This window comes from Bacillus rossius, chromosome 1, assembly GCF_032445375.1.
Source record: "Bacillus rossius redtenbacheri isolate Brsri chromosome 1, Brsri_v3, whole genome shotgun sequence".
NCBI lineage: Eukaryota > Metazoa > Arthropoda > Insecta > Phasmatodea > Bacillidae > Bacillus > Bacillus rossius.
Genome location: NC_086330.1, coordinates 300,200,446 through 300,222,570, shown reverse-complemented (window position 1 = coordinate 300,222,570; position 22,125 = coordinate 300,200,446). Strand labels below are relative to the sequence as shown.

Genomic DNA, 22,125 nt, shown 5'->3' with positions numbered 1-22,125 from the left:
CCGCGAGATAATAGGGTCCGCAGTTAGGGCCATGTACTTTCCCCCAAAAGATTAACATGCCACTGTGTGTTTAAAACTTTGTAGCATTGTCTGGGTTTTCCGTGGTTGGCTGAGTTGGTTTCAGAACAAATGAATGCTGTCAGCACGCCAGTCACAGCCATCCAGTGCGGAAGCACACACGTCCTGAATGACCTGGCCAAACAGGGCAATGACTTCTCTTGCAGGCGGCCGCCAATCACCAGGGAACAACTGCTAATGCAGGCATACCAAAATGCAGTCAAATGACCGATCAGATTATTTCGCCAAAAAATACATGCCCCTATCCATTGTCACACTAAGCTTTTGTCGTCGCCTTGACCCCGCCGCCCTCCTAGGGCTCCTGGCTCTCTGGCTCCAAGGTCTCCGTCAAGGTGGACATTGAGTGATAGTGCTAGACGCCGACTGTCTGCCGCCTTCACGAGGCCGTGCGCGTGGACAAGGTGCCTGCAGGGGTCGCAGACAGCCGTACGGTACCTCAGTTACGCAACGTCCTCTCATCAGACATGCGTCCAAGCATCACCTTCACGAGCGAAACAACAAAGGATGCTTGACGGACAAGACGCTATCATATCGCGCTATGTTTTATACTCACTCTTGAGGAATGGTAAACTGTTTATTGGTCGTCGCTAGGGACTGGAATAAATCGCGGTTTCAGTAACCTAAAGCATAGGCGATGATCCGGGGGAAGAGAGTGGACAGCCCCCCTGGAATCAAGAAACCCCTCACTGAGGGGGCCCCCGTTCGCGCTTTAAAAAGTGTAATTGTAAAACGGGTATGATGTCAAAACTATGTTTTATGGATAACTTTCTGTATATTTTGAAGTTTTATGCTTATTGCATGCATACAGGCCAAATTATGGGCTCTATACAACATACAAGCAGCTTATCGAGAGTTGACTTGTGTCGGTTAAAACCCACGCGCAAAACTCTCGGGCCGCCTCCCCCCCCCCCCTTCCCCTGAGATCCATCAGATTGGTGCTCCTGACCTCTAGGTTGGACCACTGCAATCCTCACCAATTCAGAAACATGTCACCCGCTCATTAGCTACTACCTCGCGAGACCTGTTGACTGGGTTGCTTGTGATTCGATACTTCTTTCATTGAGGGGTTTTTCACTGGCTCAGAATCCTTCTAATAAACGGTGGTCCAATCACAGAATCAGCATGAAGGTGAACAAATTTGGATTCTAGCGTGACGCGAAATGACTCCGCAATTTTTTTTTTTTTTCGGTCTCTCGCTGTCGCTTGCGTTAGACGCCATCTCCGTATCTCACTGTTCCACGCGGGATTCACACCACCGAAGCAGTTTATAATATAAAAACTCTACATACATGTAGAGTCTCTAAAATGAGTTCATTTATTTGAAGCCATAGTTCGGTATAACACGGAAGAATTAAATTGTGAAATAAAAATGCACTCAGTTTCATTTCTAAAATATATTATTTCGTGAGGTTTTCTATACGTTTCAGTTTCTTAAAACCATCAAGACATCGCTGCTGAAGTATCCACTGCAACATTTCATTCATTGATGTCGTACCACTTATAGAACTTTTCACACGAATAAAGCGTTTTAGCACATATTTGAATAAAACCCCACTTTTAAAGAGCAATAATTATTTTACTTTCACAAGTAATTAGTATTCAACCAAAGAAAGAAAACGTGTTGATAAATGTTTACAATTATTTTTCCATGGTGAATTTTGATGTTGTTTAGCAGCTGTATGCCTGGGTTAACTAAACATGTTGTTGCCAATTAAACCAAATACTGAAAAGACACAAAAAAAACAGTCATTGATTCTAAAATAATGTTACTCACGGAAATAATTTTTTATATTTTGCTTCTACACTTCACTCGCAAAAATAATGCAACGTAAGTGTCGTAGACTAAAAAAAATTCTTTCTACTTCTCAACTTAATAAGATGAAGTTTTTCTTGATAGGCTAATTTATAAATGTAGTTACCTATATAATATTTTAAGAACTATAAAAGAGACTATGCGTTTGATTTAACGTAGGATACTTGTGTTTTATACCTAATTGTAAAATAACATGCATTTAATTCATCAAAATAGTCCACGTCAACAGTAATAAATGTGTTCATTCATCTTACTATTTGAAATTGCCAACGAGTCATACCTTTTTAATAGGTTTATTTATCATTACCTTATATTGTAGTCTTACTTATTAATCTTTTTGAGAAAATGTTAAACCATTATATTTCAGCCATAACCAACTCACAAGCATAGTTTGAGATACGTGAAATACCCATGGTAGACTAAACTAAGATTATTAGTAAAAAAAACTGCATTTTCAGTTTACAGATTTTTTGTTTGGACATCAAAAAGATAATAAGGGCATTCACTTCCTTGAAAAAGATTTTTAGTTACAATGTTAGGACACATTTATATATATTTTTAATATTTGTGTTTTTTATTGGTTACTAAAAATTTTCTGTAAGCCAAACTAAAATGTAATAACAGAAAATAGGACATAAATACTTACTAATAGTTATTATAGCAATTCGAGGAACAAATAAATTAATAATAACATTTTTTCATAAGGTACAGTATTGTTACGATTTATTAATATGGGTAGAACTGGGTTCGTAATTGATAGCCCAATTAAGATTTATTACAGTTTTATTGATTACTAATATTTACACTTCACACCAATCACTGACCCTCAAAAATGTTTATCAAGTCACTCAATGTTTGCAAGTTCCGCAGTTCGCACTCCTCACGGCACGCACCGTCGCGGGACTCGGTCACCAAAACTCCGTCACCGAACTGTGTCGCTGAGTCAAACTCCGCGTCGTGCCACTCTCAAGGAGGGGGTGGGGGTTGGGGGGTTGTCTCTCACCCTCTTCGCCGCTGTCGCACTTCACTTCGCTCGGAATCCGCTCGGAACTGTCGCGGAGGCCGGCGTCGCGGCTTAAGTACTTAGGGGCGTCCTTCTCGAAGGGACGAGAGCGGCTGATGACGAGCCGCGTCATCCCGGGCCGACTCGACGCCCGAACAGTCGAGAAGGGCATCGTTAGCTCACGCGACGGCCCGCGGAATTCTCAATTCCGCTCAGCGATAGCTAACGGCGCCGAGGCAGGACGCTGCACAGGCACGCACGGCATGCCTTACGTCAATGGATGGCGCGTGACGACAATATGGTGGACACGAAGTCAGAATCGAAAAAAAGTGGATGTGAAATCTCATCCAAGATGGCGGACATGGTATTAGAATTCAATAATATGGTGACTGTAACGAAAATTGCAACGTTATATAATCCTATATGGCGGCCGTAACGAAAAATGCAGCTTTAGTGAGCGGAGCGCTCGTTTTAAACATGGCGGATCCACGATGGCCGTCGAGGTCAACATCAAGGTCATTCAAGATGGCCGCGTGACGTCAGAGCGTCGTTGACCCCATCCTCAATCCTCAGCTGGAAGCCAGTCCCCGGAAATACATTTTTACGCTACTTAAGGCTAAATGTTTGATGTAAAGAAAAAAATGCATATTTCCGAATCCACTAGATCTAAGAGTTAGAAATTATAAAACGAACAACAAGCACATCGAGTTATGAATTTCATTTTTTCAGATTTCCGGATTTCGTCTGTTAAGGGTGGGAAAAGGGAGTAAGTGATGTTTTATAATAAAAATGCCATATCTGCATAACAAGTAAAGCTGGGTGAAATAAAATTAGCATATATAATGTAAATAACTAATTACGTAGAGACTTACAAATATTTGTTGATATTCAAACCTAAAGGCAGTTTAACGGGGGCACATTAGCTTTTATTGTAGTAAATCATACATCCAAGCAAATTAAGATGAAGGTAAAAAAAATGAGTTGGAGTAACATACAAACTTATGATTTAATATCAGTTTAACCTTTAAATTTTTTTTATATTAGACCGTAAACGGGGTGAAAAGATTGTTGATTGTTTTCATTATAAAAGTCGTATCTCTAAAGCTAATCAAGCGGGATGTAAGTTATGTGGTATTATTTACAGATATCAAACTTTCTTACAACATGCTAAAGTTATACTTTTTAAAAAGCAAAATTTAAATTTTTTTTAAAACATTTAAAAAATTATATCTCCTGATCAAATTAAACTTAATTACAGCTATAGGAAATGTTTAATAAACATACTTTAAGCTACCTTTTCTTATACAACGCTTTCCGAAATATTACTTTTCAAATTTTTACAGGGGTAATAATTGTTAAAAGATAAAAAAAAACGTCATGGAATCTATTAAATCAGTATTGGCAAAATTAATTTTAACTTGATATAAATAGAAGTATATAATAATTTTTTTAAGACTTCACATCATCGGTTAAAAGAAAGAAAAGGGTTCAGTTTGGTTTTTGTTTGGGTAATATATATTACCATATTTACTTAGTTATTAATTTTTGCATTGGCATCCCTGTAGGAAAAGAGGTGAGGGATAACAAAATATTTTTAAAGTAATACTAAGCAAAATAAAAGTCAACTAATATGTTGTATGATTAATATTATATCTGTATTTTACATTTAAAATAAATATGTGATTGTATCAAATTCCTTCAATAATGTGAGTTATTTGTAAAAACATAATAAAGTGAAATTATTAGTCATTCTAAAAATATATCCAACCATAGTAAATGAAAGTTTCAGTGTAAACGATAGCATAAAATTTGTTAAAATAATTTAGGTGCGAGTTTAAGAATTTAATTTACATTGTCTACCTCAAAAATGGAAAGGAGGTGTGATTTCATCAAGGATCTTCGAACACTCTGAAACATAAGTTTTAAAATCAGATAGTTACTCTATATTAAATTAAAAAGGCCTACGCATAACTACTTCAAAAATTATATTTCTTAAACTTTATGTTATGAAATAAGTATTTTATGCATCTGACAATTTATTTTGTTTATTTATTGACTAAAAATGTTTGGAATTAATCACATTTCTTTTCCATGGTAAAATGTTATCAATACCCTGAAACTGAGCGAGCGAAGCCACGGGTTATTAGCTAATAATATAATAAGTAAGAAGTTTTACTTCTGTCGCGCGTGGACTCCACGCACACACTTTTTGGACAGTAAATAAGTACAATGCGGATGTTTTCACGGACGTTTTCAGGCATGTAAATCGTACAAACAGCATTGTACATGTTATAGGGAAGTACAAAGAGCCGTAATCTTTAGTTTTCCACCAAAACAGTTCCAGGGTCGCCGCTACGAGTCCCCTAGAGGACAGCTCGCCGGTTCCGTGCCTGGCGCGCGAGGCAGTGTCGCCCTTATCGCCCCCGCGCTCGGCGGCCGCGGGACGTGGTGTGGGAGCGCCTCCTCGCTCGACGACAAGAGACGCGGCGATCAGGGGCTCTCCGGCGCCGGAGCCGCCAGGAAACACTCCTCCGAGCAGACGGCGAGAACAGGAGCACTGCCACTTCAGTGGTTTACTGACGGGGGGAGGTTGGGAACCGACAGTCGCCATCTTCGTTACAACAGCATTTAGACCATAACACATTTCCGTAGTTTTATTGTCAAAATGTGGCTTCGTTAAAACACAGTATGCAATTTCGTGCAATACCTTAATAATTGTATAGTGACTTGCTGCTACAAATAGTTCCCCCTTGTGAAGTCACGGGCGTAAAGTATTAATTCATTTCTACAACTGTAATAATACTGTCAACAGACGCTAACGCCCGCTATAAAGCTTAAAAACTTGACAGAAATAAATATAAAATTTACCTTCAAAGAAGATAACATCCTTGTTACAGGCTTTTACCAACCAATGAAATTCATGACTATACGTATTGCATTAAAAGAAACTAATTAAAGTGATCCCGGTCCTGGGTCTCGATCCAAGCTCGATACTGCAGAGTTCAGGACGCCAGATACGATGGTCTCGTCGCGGTGACGTCACTCCTCTACCGTCCCCGTCGCGTCGGCGCGGCGCGGCTGTCGCGGATATGGAACAAGAACTCGCAGACCAGCACACTGGTGTCTTGACTGCCGCGTGCGGACAGTACAGCACCGGTTCCCATCCAGCACGAGCCGCGTCTCGGCTATCCTGGAGACCCGTTCCCTCCGCGCTGACATCCTGCATGGTTATATACTTACGTTCCACGCGAATAAACTGGCCGACGGTTTAAGTGGCTGAACTTTCAAAAAAACTATATATATATCTCACAATTTCTGAATAATTATCTGGTAAAGTTGCATTATAACATTTTTGTGCAGTTTGGGTAAAGAGAATGAAATTGAATATAAAACTGAAATTTTTTTTAGGCTTAAAGATAGTTTTATGGTTTAATTTATTTCAGAAAAAAAAAATATCGAACTTAAGCTAGCCTTTAAAAATCCCCAGAATTGTTGTGATTTTATAAGGTTAAATAAAACTCAATTGTCTGAAAGAAGTCTGATACCACAAAGTAGCCACCAGCATTGCCTTTAAACCCAAAACTTTTCTGTGTTTTTTTAAAATTTTATTATATAACATTTCGTTCTCCTCTCCAATGCTGCACAAAAAATGTTAAAAATTCATCTTGGCCAACTAATCATGCAAAAAAGTATGCACTACGCCAGAGCGAGCCTCGCCTGACGTCACGTGCCCGGCGCCATGTTCAGAACGGAAGGAACCGTTTCCATCGCTATGTTATGAACAATGATAAGATCTCAATGTGTTATCTTTGCCTTTACGGAGGCAAATTTATTACACCACATACACTGTTCAAATTAACATGACGTCTCTCGATTCCTACTATTCCCTTAAGAGTACCTTCTCGAACAAGCAAGTACTTCAGTTTTTTTTCCTTCATACGATCACTTGAATAACATAAAAGATATGGTGAAGAATTTTGGTTTCCAACAATTAAAAAATAGTGTACGTTAAACTTTAGAATAGTATTTTTACGAGATGTCAAGAATTTTTTAAGTGACTAAAACATCAAAATTTAACCATGATTTTCAGCTGAATGTAAAATAATTATTATTTCAATCTGAAACCATAGTATTAGGGCCTTAGTTTACTAAAAATAAAAATATTAAAATCGGGTTTGGTCACTTTATTGAAATTCATTCAGTTCCCAGATAACATCTTGACCTTGAACCTAAATTAAGAAGCGAGTGTTTATTTGCGAAAATATTAAGATACTGGTTGTGTGTTAAAAATACATGTAGCTACCTATAAACTACGCATGCATAGTGGATACAGAAAAAATCCGTTGTTCAAATCATTGTAAGATAAAATACAAACAATGATAGTTAGGGAACTGTATTTTTCGCGAAAAGATTTACAGTTCAGTGACCAGCTGTGTGTTAAAACCTTGTAGCATGTCTGCGTATTATTGTTGGCTGGGTTTCTTTCAGGTACATGTCTACTGTCACAATTATCCAGGACGGATGAATGGCCCGACATAATGGGGCAATGGTATCTCTTGCAGAAGGCTGCCACTCACAAGGAGACATTCGTAGCACAGCTATACCTTTCTGCAGTCTAATGAGCTATCAGATTGTTTAGCTAAAAATGCATGCCTCAACTTATATAGCAACTCTGTGCTTCTTGTGCCGTCGTCTCGCGGTTTGTATGGCCTAATGTGGGCCAATGAGAAAGATGCAACCGAAGAAGTGTCGAATCACAGGCTGCACAGTTCAGATGTTTCACATTCAGCAGCCAATGAACAGCTGACATTTTCCTGGGTGCTCAGAGGACTTGGGAGTCTACTCTGGAGGGCATTCACTCCGTGAGTTTTTCCAGTCACTAATCATTACTAGGGGCAGGTATTTTTCGCGAAAAGTTCTGAACCCTTATTAGACTGCAACAAGGTATACCCGCACCTGTGGTTTCTCCCTTGTGATTGATGGCCGTCTGCGAGAGAAGACGATGCCTTATTTGACCGGGCCACTCAGGACGCGTTTACTTTCGCACTGAATCACTGTGATTGGTGTTGTAACAATCGATATGTACCTGGGAGAAACTCGCCCAATCACGAAACACAGACGATGCTACAGTGTTTTAACTTTCATCTAGTCTCGAAATCTTTTCGCGAAATCTGCATGCCCCTAATCATAACTCATAATTGAAGCGAGGGTTGTTGAAATCTGTATTCTTGGCTCCTCTGTGATGAAGCACCCACGTGACCCCAGCAGCAGTTGGCAGCCGTGTCCAGGCACCCGGAAACCCGGCTGGGTCGACGACCCCACGCGGCAGACGTCACGGCGCCTATTCCTGGACGCCGGAGGTTCTCCGACGTCTTGCAGTCGGCGGGCGCAGCGGTCGGACTGGTGTTGTCCCTGACACGCGCTGGAACACAAGAGCCAATGACAGTTCGAGAACCGCTCGAGACGCAGAACCTTAGCGTCGTATCTGAACGCGCCTGAATCACCGAAAACGTACCAGAAAAAGTTTCAATTGAAACTTTGTAATGGTAAAAATGCCGTAAAATATATTTGTAAACTTAAAAATTCTTAATATGAAATGATCACAATTGAAAGAATTCTTGAATAACATAGCTTTATTACAGTTTTGAGGGAACGTCTCAAGGTATTAGGTTTTGTGTGTCTGTAGCACAAGGGTAAAGTGCATGGTGACAATGAACGAAACATGTAGGCCCTATACTTTTAAAATTGTCCACCTTATATTTACGAAAAAAAAAAAATACTGGTTATAAATTATCCAGGGATCTTCGTAAATTCACGGCTATCTTCGTAAACTAACGGGTACTGAATTAAATATTTTTGAAATTAATTTCTCAAGAATAAACTTGGTATATTATTAGAAGCTTCAAAAGCTGGTTAAATCAACAGCAAAATCACTCCTCTTTATTTAAAGCATATGTTTATCTTGTTTACAACGCCATAGATTTACGAAGATTCATTTGCTTGAAATTACGAATAACCTTCGTGTGTGCGAGGCGCTTTCTTCGTTGACGAGTCCGCAAATTAACTGTAGTTTCCAACAGTGTAGAATCACAACCTCAGGAGACCACGCGGTAAGGGAGTCTCATCTATCACGGCAGATAGCTGCTGTGGGCATGTATTTTTCGCGAAAATTCTTAGAGATCAGCTGTGTGTTGAAACAATGTAGCGTTGCTTGTGTTTCGTGATTATTAGAGTTTATGTTAGGTACACGCCTACTGCCGGCCTCACCGTTCACGGAAGTTTTGTGCGGAAGTAAACGCGTCCTGAATGGCCCGGCGAACTAAGGCAACGGCTTCTCTCGCAGACGGCCGCCAATCACAAGGAAGAAAGCTTGGTCCAGTGGGCGGTGTCGAGGAGTAGCTCGCGGGTCCCGGGTCGCAGCGGCGCACCGGGCGGCGCCCCACTTGCAGGCACCCCGCGGCTAATCTTAGCGTCGCGACGACCCACTAAGCCCCGACGACAAGGTGCGTAGGCGGAGAGGAGGGAAGAGGAGCACCGTCTCACCTGGCGTCGCGACGCCTGTGGCGCCCCGGCGGCGTGCGGCCTCGTTTCGCGCGTTATTTATCGCCGACCTCGCCGCGGACAAGCTCCTGGCGAGGCGCGGGCCATTCACGCGCACTCCGGGGCCACTGTGTGTGCACCACCCGCCGAGGGTGCCAGTGTCGAGACCCCATCATTAAATAGCCGGCCGCTCGTCACACCGCCGAGGCATGTCCGCGCCAGAGGCTTATTCCCTGTGACTGGCGCCATGGCCGGTACCGTCTCTGGGTTCCCTCACGTGCATGGTACATGCCAGTTTATAATATTGTTATGAACACAGACAGGCCCGCGACATGCGCCAGGTTGAGAGCTGGCTGGCGGCCCTGCTCGGCCACTGGCGTCATGCGCGTATTACGTGGCCTCCACTGACGTCAGGGATGCCACGCGTGCCTGGCCGGATTACAAGGGTCGTCGCTACCCCCCTCCCCCGACTCCCCTGACATCGTCCAGCATCGGCACCGTTATCTATCGCTCAGCGGCCTCGGGAATTCCACGGGCCACCACGCAGAGTAGCCAGAATAAACACCGCCTTTCTCGATGTTTCGGACGACCGGTCGGTCCGGAATGGCGTGACTCGTCACGGCTGCTCTCGTCGTTTTGAGAAAGGCGCCTCAGGTATTTAAGCAGCGACCCTGGCCTGCGCGACAATTACGAGAGTTCAGCGTGTGAAGGTAAGTGCGACATCGGCGAAGAGGGTGAGAGACCCCCTCGAGAGTGGCGTGACGAGGAGCGACGGGACCGTGAGAGTGCAACTGAGTGGCGCGAGACTGCGTGTGTGGACAGACGCGAAGTAAGGGGCGAATCACTGTTGAGCCTAGCTCCAGTGAGGAGTGCGAACTGTGGTGATTGACAGACATTGAGTGACTTGCGAATAAACCTTTTTAAGTGCCAGTGATTTGTGATTGGACATTTTTAAGTACAATTATTCATTAGTAATATAAGTATTAGTAATTAATAAAACTGTGATAAAACTTAATTGGACTTTCCCTTACTAATCCAGTTCTCCCCACATTATAAATCGTAAGAATATATTTACCCCGACCACAAGAGTAAGAATAAGTTAAGCGCTGGTGGCCGACTATCTTGGCAGAAATTCTTGAGCGGTAATCATCATCTGCAGGCTCGCCGCTGTCCTAGTTGGCGCTCGCAGGCTCTCATTTCCGCGAATGAAGCGTGCAGCCTGGTAGCTTTGTGGCGCCGGCGCGCCGCTCCATGTACCGCGATGAGAGCGCTGTCTGTAGCTGTGCCGCACCTGCCCGGCGATCCATTAGCGGGCCTCGCCTTGACCGCGCAGCGCCGGTGCGTCTGGCCGGCCGGGCGGCAGGTGCAGCGAGGCGCATTCAGGACACTCGTCGCCTCGGTGCCTCAGTCGCCCACTTCGCTTGCTAGGAAACAGCAAATGTCGCGACAGTCCACATTACTAGATGCCGGAAACAATTCGCGGATTCACTTCGCTACACGCTAAAATTCAAGTGACTTTACCTCTGTGCTGCTTCTGCTATTGGCTCATAGCTGATCTGGAGGACTCTGGGATAAAGAAAAACCCTCAACCAAACAAGTTACCCAGTTGAGACGTTTCACAAGACAGCAGATAATGTGCAGATGTTTGTGAAGTCTATCCTGGAGGTCACGGAATTTTTCCGGTTTCTATAAATGACACTTTAATGACCCTAATTATTGGATCGCGGGTTATCAGTCACGCCCCTAAAAACTAGAAGCCCATGAAAATTTTCATATAAAATCATCAGAACTAATCGTGCGCGACCAGGAGAGGAGGTGAAATGCGTCAGAAGCCAATGATAACTTGGCAAAGACTTGATTATGCATACCTTTGTGCAGACTATACCGCACCAGAAAATAACGTGCATTTTGCAGGTCTATATTGGTTGCCCGTCTCGAGTTCTAACGTCAACCAGTCAACAATACCAACAACCAGGCTGCCCTGAAAACATTTGTGGGTTTCTCAGGCTTGTGTGATTGTACCATTGTTAACATGATTCCCGCTAGCAGACCTCTAGCCAGTGGCAGTCATCAGCCACAGACGGTGCCAATCCCGTGTGGATCAGAGAGAGACGGAAATGTCCGACACAAGCGACAGTCATTGAACAGTCTATCATCTCTCGAGTGTGAGTAGTGCTGCGGAGTCTGTAGCCTGGCGGTCGTAAATTCCCCATGATGACGGAGTCGATACTCACTGGGCCAGAGTTGAGACATACACGTGTGCGTACATGTGTGCAAGTTTAAAACTGATCTTTTATAAAAAAAAAGGTATTTAATTTTTGTATTACTAAGCAATATACTTGTGCGTATCATCTGTTAATGTTTTAAAACTCTCTAAAGTTTCTTGTATTTATAGGTTGTACGTATAGATTGTTTTACTGAAATGAATGTCTAGTTATCATATGAACTTTATCAATAACAATAATGTAGTAGATCAAGAGGAGAAGAAAACACGATTACGCCCTGTGACTTTGAAGACGTAAAATAATAATTTAACTGTGAGCTAATAACAGAATCAAGGTCTACTTTAATGTTATACTGTTGTTGAATGAATAACCTTTTATTTTTCCTGTATCCTATAATTTCTCGATTTATATGACGCTCAGGCTAGACTCCACAGTCCTGTACACAGTAAAAGGATGGGAGACAGTTCATCTTCCTCTCTCATTGGAACCACGTGTTAATATCTCGCCTGAGAGCTACATGTTCACCATCGGCTAGAGGCTTTCCAGGGCGTTTCAAATCTACGACCGTACAACCAGTAGATACCGGAATACTTCGTGGATTCAATTCGTTACAGGCTAAACTCTAAATACTTGTACCGTTTCTCTGCTTCTGTTGTTATCTCACAGTTCACCTGGAGGACTCCTGGCCAGCGACTATAGCTGTGTGTTCAAACACCGCAGCTTCATCCGTGCTTCGTGATTGGTGATGTTCTTCCAGATACACCCCCATCGTCGGCACACGAATCAAAAAACATTTGTGCGTAAGCAAACGCGTTCAGAATGGCCCGGCCAAATAAGACAATGGTTTCTACTGCAGACGGCCTACAATATTAAATATTGAGTCTATTGAGTGATCATAGTTTTTTTCGCAAAACTATACCTAGTCATTGTACATAGATCGGAAAGTTCCTATGCTTATCTTTAGAGTCGTTGCAAGATTGACAACAACGGGCTTGATTCAAGATTATTAAAGCTCAGCTTCAATAATTTATGACACAAATTTGAATCTGGAAGATAACAACAAGCTTGAATAAGGCAAACTAAGTTAACTTGTCGTGGCAACCTTAATACAATTTGACGAGGTGTTTAGACATCCCCCGTTTCCCGACTTTATGCTAGGTTCACAAACCTCCGGGCAGGTTCCAACGCGTCTGGCCTGAGTGAGGGTGTGCGAGCCCGAGGCGTCGAGTCTAGTAAAGAATGTTCAAGACAAGTCTCCGAGGAATCGAACAGCTCGCCCAGACAGCCATATAAGCGGTGCTGTTCACTCAGCGACCATCAACAATTCAGGGGTCAGCACCTTGCGGTCCGCAACCCACCCATGAGCGCCAGCACCACGACGTCATTCTGCCAGTCGCCCGTCTGACGTCACTGCACCAGACTCTGCGTTACGTAACGACGTGTACCGGACGACGGGTCGGCAAGGAGTTCGCCACACTACGAAGGGCGAGTGTCGGCGAATCGGAGAGCGAGTCGTGGAGAACTCGTCCCAACTGCTCGCTAACCAGGAGGGACCTCCATCACGCCTGAAGGGACGTTATTGCTGCAACCGTCCATCTTCGGGAGAGCCCGACCTCGCCGACGAGCAGGACGTCTACTCGCTCGGCACAGCGGCTTCCAAGGAGCAGGTAAGGGACCTGCCACGAGCCGTCTCCACGTGCTGGAGGTGTACGAGGGCCAGACCAGGGCCGAGTCCGCTGCACGAGTAGCGACTGCTCGAGGCGCTGCAGAGAAGACAGACGCTGGGTCGGGGCTGAAGCGGCGAGTAGTCACGTGCCGGCAGTGTGGCCGGCGTCCAGCCACTGTGTTCCGGGGGGCAGCTCCAGCGACGTCCCACCAGGCGTGTAATTAATAAGGAAATTCACCACCGTCTCAGACAGGGTTATTTATCGGACGTGGGTAACAAGATACTAGCGTATATGAGACAGTATTCCTGACTAAAGTTGCATTTTGTCATCAGTAAATGTCAAGGACTTTGCACTCGCTCACAATTTATTGTGGTTTAGTAATCACAAGCGAGTAATAATATTAATTCTATACTTCAAATTTTTTTTTGCTGTAAATGTTGTGTGATATCACAATTTATTTTCACTCGCTTGTTTTAAAATCATGTGGTGGTATGCCAATAGCAAGTATATTTAATTTAATTATTTTCTTTCAGAAGCTTTTATTGCAAATAATCAAAGAGAGACTTATGTTTCATTAGTTCTGTTTTGTATGTATACTAAACCTTGGTTATCCCTGTGTTATCAGGAAGTTGTTGGCAGGTGACCGAGCACGGAACTGCGAATACCGGACGGAGCTTTCCAGCCCCTTTGTTTATGAGCAGAGCACCATTGTTTGTGAAGTGTAACAATATTATTTTGGTGTGTAATAATAATCGCCTGACCTAACTCTGTTGTGCTGATTGGCGACAACCCCCTGTCCTGCTGTTCTCAAGTCCTTGTTGGCCTGCCAAGCTTAGTGTCCAGCAACAAATTTGTTGTAAGCTTGAGTCAAGGTTTAGAGGTTGTTTAGGCCGTGTCTGAAGTTGGCTATATAGGTACTTGTATATACTTGTCCTAGGAAGTGACATAACAAGGTCTGAAAGTGAATTTCGGAAGCATTTAAGAGCACTAATCTGTGTACTTATTGCGTATCTATTGCGTACTATTGCGTCGCCATTTTGAAAGTATATTATAATATATGCTAGAAAATTTAATAAATTAATTTAAAGACTAGTGAAATAACTATCAATTTTATTTTACTGTGAATGATCAATTGAATAAAATGTAATATTAAAAAAATGTTTATAAGGAAGTTACAACAAATGCATGCACATATATAGTGATTTGTGTTTGACGAAAAAAAAGGCAGAAGCTTAAAGCAAGTTGCCGTAAATTCGTGTCCCAGTAAAATAATTTTTTTTAAAAACTAAATATAACCGTCTGTAGAGGCCCAAAGTTGAACACGTCGAAACTGCTGTTGCACATGACAGTTACAAGTTAAGAACGTGGGTCGCAAGTACTTGAATCAAGCCACGGCCTGAATGTGCTATCAGGACATCAGGAACCAGATACACAACTAATTATAAATACGAAGTGTCGTGTACAGTTCGCACGATCGCCAGAATGGCATTCCGAATAATCGGGATCCAATGTAAGTCACTGTACTCAGCGACGGCTCTAGCGATAAACAGAAGAACCAGACAGCAGACATGTACGCATTAACGTTTCTGCATGCTTTGCATGTCCTAGCTTTGAAGCCTGTTTTTAGACACACCCTGAACTCCTCCGTCTACGTAAGTGCGGCTAAAAACAAAATAAAACAACAAATTAAAAGTAGCCTCCCTGACCTTGGTCATGATTCGCTCGCAGCTGGCCGCTGTCAGCGACGCGAGCCAGCGCCAGGCTTACTGGGAACTACTTTATTTCCCCCGCCGTCCCTGTCCAATCCCTGCTGAGAACCCGCTTGCTCGGAACATGCGGCCGGAAGAATGCTCTGCGGTTCCCAGGGCGACCGCCAGGCTAGACTGCACATTCCTATACACACTCGAGCGACATGTCTGCTCTATGGCGAAATGTGTCAGTTAATAAATAATTAAAAAACATTTATCAATTTATTACAGTTTGTTTATTTTTATTCTTAGTGGAATTAGATGAATTAAAAATGATTTATTGTCATCATTTTTCTAAAGATAGCTTGATTATTTTTCAAAACTATTAGATAACTTTTGGGGCTCATAAGATTGCTGCGACCCGGCCACGCGTTGCTGTGGCTGAGTTATTTCGAAAGGATTTAAAAGACAAAATTTAACACAGATTAACATAACGTTTTCAATTCTATTTTATTATTAAATACTCTGATTACCTTTACTTATAATAAATCACAGTTCATTTTATTAATAAATACTCTGATTAGTTCTAACTATAATAAATCACAGTTAACGTTTAATGAAGCGCCAAACGGTGTACAATATTTTTGGTCCGGGCATTGTTGAGATTCGATTTTTTTGGTGGCATTTTTCTGAAAATAATAATTAAGTTAGTAAAAATTCAATCAAAATGAGAAAATAAAAAGCAAGCACTTAATACATAGATATATTTGTAATTTTTATAAACTTAGATTATAAAATTTGCAGGAAAGGTAGAATTAATTAATACTTACAAATTTGATGAACTCTGATTCTCTAGCTAATATTATTTGTTATATTATTATATCTGTAGATTGACATCTGAAGATAGATATAAATAATTGTAAACACGTGAGAATAAAATCAAAAATAATGCAAAAAAAGCGAGGTTACGTAGTACATTTATCAACGAAAATGTGCACAACATGGAGAAAAATAAAATTTGAATTGAAACGTAGCGCCATCTATGAGATATTTATGTCAGACAGTACTGATTTAAGGCGCCATCTGTTTGAGACTTATGAAACTTACGATTAATAACACCAATCAACATTGATAATCTGTTTATTATTAATTATAAATTATTAAGACCATTAATCGAAATAAAAACTATCCTATCTCTCAAGTTAGAAAAAATTACACATAAATGCCAATTTTCATCGAAATCGGTTGACTTGGTGAAGAGTTCACTGGAAACAAACATCAGGACACTGGATTTATATATATTTATAAATATTAAGATTAGGAAATACAATACGTGTCGCTTCTGTGTTAGAAGCATGTTGGGATATAATGGCGAGGAAATACGTTACTGTGACCCCGCTAAGGATTAAAAAAAAAATATTCCTAAATAATCTTTCTCTAACATTATACAACTAAGTTACAGTATTATTCAGTATTAATTTTTTGTTAATCCTGGAAGGGAGGGGTCCGTACCTCCCCGCTGGCCCAGCCCTGAGCTTTTGCAGAAGGGGGGGGGGGTCTCCCGCCTGGCACCGGGACAGTTCCTCAGCTGCTCCTCCCCCGCGGGCGATGGACGCGGCCTCTATTTCCGTCCGCGAAGGACGTCGTTCGTTGCTCTCCGCCTGACGCGGCGCACCTGCACTCCCAGGGGGAGGGGGGGGGGAATTCCTCGGATTGGCGATACTAATATAAGTATTAATACTCGTACCTTTGTGTTACTTCTACTTTTGGCTCCAACTCCATCTGGAGGACTTTAGGTCATTAGAAAGATTCAAACAAAGAAGGCTCACAAGCCAGCAGCCATTGAACAGTTAACGCTTCCCCGGGTGTATGGAGAACTGAGGAATCTATCCTGGAGATAATTGAACTCGCGAATTTTTCCACTGCCTAGGGCTGTGTGTTAAGACTTTGTAGTACTGTCTGGGTTTCGTGGTCGGCCGGGTTTATTTCAGGCACATGTCTACTGCCAGCACACTATCACAGCCATCCAGTGCGGAAGCACACACTTCCTGAACGGCCCGACCAAACAGGCCAATGGCTTCTCTTGCAGACGGCCGCCAATTACAAGGGAACAATCGCTAGCGCCGGCATACCTCATTGCAGTCTAGTGAGCGATCAGAATTTTTACAAGAAAAATACACGCCCATACACCTTTCTCGTCTAGTAACACGTGGCAATCTTAAACCTTGTCTGCAAGATCATAGTTGGCTCGTGGTACTTTAGAGAAGACCTCATAGTCTACTCATAGGAGGCTCATAGTTCCACGCAAGTGACGGCAACGGCAAGGATACCGCGTGAAGCCTCTTTTTTGTCCAGCGAATGGTATGCACCATGTTTTAGGCTTGTGGGGAGGGGAAGGGGGATAAACGTGTAAATGTCTACATTGAGGAAACGTTTTAAAATGACTGTAAGTTAAGTGAGTGTTTTTCATGACGAAAATTATAAATAAAACTTATTAACCATCATTAGACGTGTTGGAGCATTATTTCCACAATTTTGCGGTATTGTGATATTGCGATTATGAGATATAGAGCGTACCTTTAACTAGAGCACGGCATCTCCTTATAATTCCTAGCTCCATGCCCTTACTACTAGGTTCATATAATTCCAATACGTGTTACGACTCTTCAGAAGGGGGGGGGGGGGGGGGGTTATCCAGACTGTAGGTCGCTTCGAGAGGGCGTGGTGAGTGGAACCTTTGAATATATATATAGAAGTCGCGAGTGGATAGGATTTACACTACGTTTTTCAGAAGCGTATGATGAGCAGCTTGGGAACTTCACCGCTGCAGTGCGCTGCCGTAACGCCCTGTATCGTCTTAGTTGTTATTTACACGTTAGAGCGCAGCACTGTCGCCCGCTGTCATTCCCCGCACCAGCCATCTATCATTCACTGCAGCTCAAAGTCGTTCAACAGGAGGGGGACGGGGTGTTTGAAGAGTTCGACACTTGTCCGCTAGGGACCACCACAAGTCGATGCCCTAGAGATGGTGGCGATTGCGGCGGTGAATTAACCAACTACCTCAAAACCGTATTAGAAATTTTAACCTGGGCTGGTATATATATATATATTCAAAGGTGGACCATTGTTATGTTACAAAGCTATATCGATAGTTCACACACTTATTTAACTTTGAAATTTACAATCAAATAAAATAATGTGTATTTAAGTTTTCTTAAATACGATTGAAGGTATGTTAATACATATAAAGCCCCTCCTCCTCCCCCTTAGGGTTCCATACTTGGTTCGGAATCGTTATTGAAACGTGCGGCTGTAGTCACGCAGTCGCGGCGGCTGAAGGCAAGCGGGCGCGGCAACTGTAGTCACGCAGTCGCGGCGGCTGAAGGCACGCGGGCGCGGCAACTGTAGTCACGCAGTCGCGGCGGCTGAAGGCAAGCGGGCGCGGCAACTGTAGTCACGCAGTCGCGGCGGCTGAAGGCAAGCGGGCGCGGCAACTGTAGTCACGCAGTCGCGGCGGCTGAAGGCAAGCGGGCGCGGCAACTGTAGTCACGCAGTCGCGGCGGCTGAAGGCAAGCGGGCGCGGCAACTGTAGTCACGCAGTCGCGGCGGCTGAAGGCAAGCGGGCGCGGCAACTGTAGTCACGCAGTCGCGGCGGCTGAAGGCAAGCGGGCGCGGCAACTGTAGTCACGCAGTCGCGGCGGCTGAAGGCACGCGGGCGCGGCAACTGTAGTCACGCAGTCGCGGCGGCTGAAGGCAAGCGGGCGCGGCAACTGTAGTCACGCAGTCGCGGCGGCTGAAGGCAAGCGGGCGCGGCAACTGTAGTCACGCAGTCGCGGCGGCTGAAGGCAAGCGGGCGCGGCAACTGTAGTCACGCAGTCGCGGCGGCTGAAGGCAAGCGGGCGCGGCAACTGTAGTCACGCAGTCGCGGCGGCTGAAGGCAAGCGGGCGCGGCAACTGTAGTCACGCAGTCGCGGCGGCTGAAGGCAAGCGGGCGCGGCAACTGTAGTCACGCAGTCGCGGCGGCTGAAGGCACGCGGGCGCGGCAACTGTAGTCACGCAGTCGCGGCGGCTGAAGGCAAGCGGGCGCGGCAACTGTAGTCACGCAGTCGCGGCGGCTGAAGGCAAGCGGGCGCGGCAACTGTAGTCACGCAGTCGCGGCGGCTGAAGGCAAGCGGGCGCGGCAACTGTAGTCACGCAGTCGCGGCGGCTGAAGGCAAGCGGGCGCGGCAACTGTAGTCACGCAGTCGCGGCGGCTGAAGGCAAGCGGGCGCGGCAACTGTAGTCACGCGGGCGCAGCGGCTGTAGCACGCGGGCGCGGCGGCGGTGGCAAGGGATGTTAGGAAGTGGCGCAATGTTGTTGGTGTAGTGGTCGATCAGAATTGGTGGCTCTCTCTCTCATACAGCTGCTCGAATAGAATGTGTTTTATGGATATTGTACAACGTTAAACTGCCTAAATACTGTACAGACTATAAAGAGATTAATTATTTTTTTCACACTTATAAACAAACAATAACACAATGTGTATAGGCTGAAAATATTTATTTTATTGGTACGCGAATTTTAAATAATTTTAAAATAGTAGGTAGTTCTAAAACAAATATAATACCAAAATCAAGTATTAGTAATTTTTTTAGGAACAATTTTTGTAAGCATCTGTCCAAAATAAAGGATCGATAAATAGAGTATCAATATTTTTGAACACGTGGCTAGTGTTTAGCTCAAGTGATCACTGAATAAATTAAAATGAATTAGTGAGCCTCGAGGGCTTACAAATAACTAATTTCGAATCAATTAAGAATAATTTAAATTTAATTACTGAACTTTAATCTTGACGATAGACAAAAATTACTGATTCATTGAGGGTGTCAGAAAGTTTTAATTTTTGGGTACCGTGGTAACGATTGTTTGGTGCGCGGTACGGGACCCTGGTCGTCGCTAGCAACAGGCGCGGCGCGGGTATTCGCGGAGCGGCGTCTCCGCCAAGTCTCCAGTCGGGAGCAAATAGCGCCGGCATCACGCGGCGCGCACGTGACGCGCCCCGAGGCCGCCGCTACTCCCGCCAGGGGCGCTAGCGTAGCTCCTCTGCACGCTCGCGGTCCCGCGCTCGGGCCACAACGAGGGAGATATCGTAGAAGCGCCACTTTTACAGTGGAAACTGAAACCATGTTTGGCGCGATATGTGACGCTATCTGTTGGGTGGGCCCATAACTAATAGCATGATAAACACGGGCTAGATGTTAAAAACCAAAGTTATAGGTTTATAATGTTAATTTAACTAGTAGACAACTGTGCGATAAAACCTAAATCATGTTTTGTAAAAAAACCTATGTTCGATATAAATGAGTGAAAAATGACATTCCACTTGTAGTTTCCCGCCTAGGGCAGGCAAGGGGCTGGCACACGTGGGAGCCGGCTGCCCTACCGAAGGACGACCTGTCGTTCCGGCCAGCCTGGAGAATGAGTGATGTGAGATGAGATGGGGTAGGGTGAAGCGGGAACACCCCGAGAAAGTCCACAGGCCACGTCGTACGCCACGTTTCCCACTTGCGAAAATCCGGTTTCGACCCAGCCGTTATTTGAATCCCGGTCGCCTTGGTGGGAAGCGAGTGTTCTGGCAACTCGACCACCGCGCCTCCCTATGTAAATGAGTAGGAGATATAAAACTTTCAGTTATTCCACTCTACAATATATGTGGCTACCAAAATAAAGTTAATTAATTTTCACTGGTTTGTTTGCCTGATAACAGCTTATGCATTACTCCTCACAATCAATGTAGCTGTGTTAGGAATATATTAGGAAGGCTACTATCTAACGGGTGGGTCCAAAACTACTTAACAAAACCAAGTCCCATTCTCCTGCGTGCCAGCGCTGGCCGGGCCTGTTTGCCAACAGGTTTGTCAGAGCGTGTCTCGGCTAGGAGCAGATGCGACAGTCTAGATCGCGCTGTGGTGCGACAGTCTAGATCGGGTACATTTAAACGAATCTTTTCAATGATTCGTGGCCGTGTAACATTTTTTTTTGTTGTAAATGGAACAGAAATATTAATGCAAAATTACAGATATTTCTACATTTTTACTCGTACATAAAAACAACTGTATCACTACAAAATTATGTTCGCAGTAATACTGTGTTCGGATTATTACTCGGGCGTTTATCCAATATAAACTACGCACATTAGTAGTATAGTTTGGGGGCTCCGGAAACAGGGTTCAGGGTGTGGTGTCTGTGGTGTTTTCCGCCATCTTGGATTGTGACGTCATGGCGGCCATCTTGGATGGTTGTGACCTTGACCTTTGACCTTGACCTTGACCCCGGCGGCCATTTCGGACCCGCCATTTTGGATGACGTCATTGTGTGTTCTCGAAAATTCCGGTGATGTGTTTTCCTCCATTTTGAATGATGACGCCACCGTTGCAATTTCCGTTACGGCCACCATCTTTAACTTTTTTATTTATTATCTGATTTTAATGATTTTTTTTAAATTATAAAAAAATTCAAATAATAAAATTTTAATAAATTTTTTATAAAAAATATACTTTTACGACACGGAGTTGGGAGTCCTCGGTTCGAACCCGACGAGTGCAAAAAAAAATTAAAAATGACTACCGATCCTTCCCCCGTGGTGGATGCAGGCAGACTGACTCCCACCACTTTTTTCTTCAAAGCATATATATTGTCACCTAGTATGAAGGCATTTCCGCCATCTTGTCTTCGATGCTGGAAGCCATCATCATTGTATCGTCGGCTAGAGTGCGCTGACGTCATGTTAGTTTAATTCTTACCCGCTAGAGTGCAGTAATCATTTATTATTGCTGTGACACCCGCCATCTTGTCATTTGGCCGCCATCTTGTAAATCCGTAATTATTTAGCTAGAAATTCGGGAAAAGTTCCAAAATTCATTAAATAAATCACTCATTAATTTACATATTGATTCGATCCGCTACTGTCCTCGGTTCGATACCCTATCGATGCAATAATGTTTAATTTCATGTAAAAAATAATAATTTCCATAAACCATGTTCAAAATTCATTAACTTAATGTGTAATCTATATACTGATTGATTAGATCGACTTAGGTCCTAGGTTCGATCCCTGGTCGATACAAAACA

At 43.6% G+C, this 22,125-nt stretch overlaps 1 long non-coding RNA gene across 1 annotated transcript in view; it reads right to left on the bottom strand.

The window, feature by feature from the left end:
* Positions 1-7,063: 7,063 nt before the first annotated feature.
* LOC134527818 (uncharacterized) overlaps positions 7,064-22,125 on the bottom strand; it is a 73,426-nt gene continuing 58,364 nt past the window's right edge. Inside the window, exon 3 of the long non-coding RNA XR_010074288.1 lies at positions 7,064-8,316. This is a non-coding gene — a long non-coding RNA (uncharacterized LOC134527818). The remainder of the gene's footprint in view (positions 8,317-22,125) is intronic.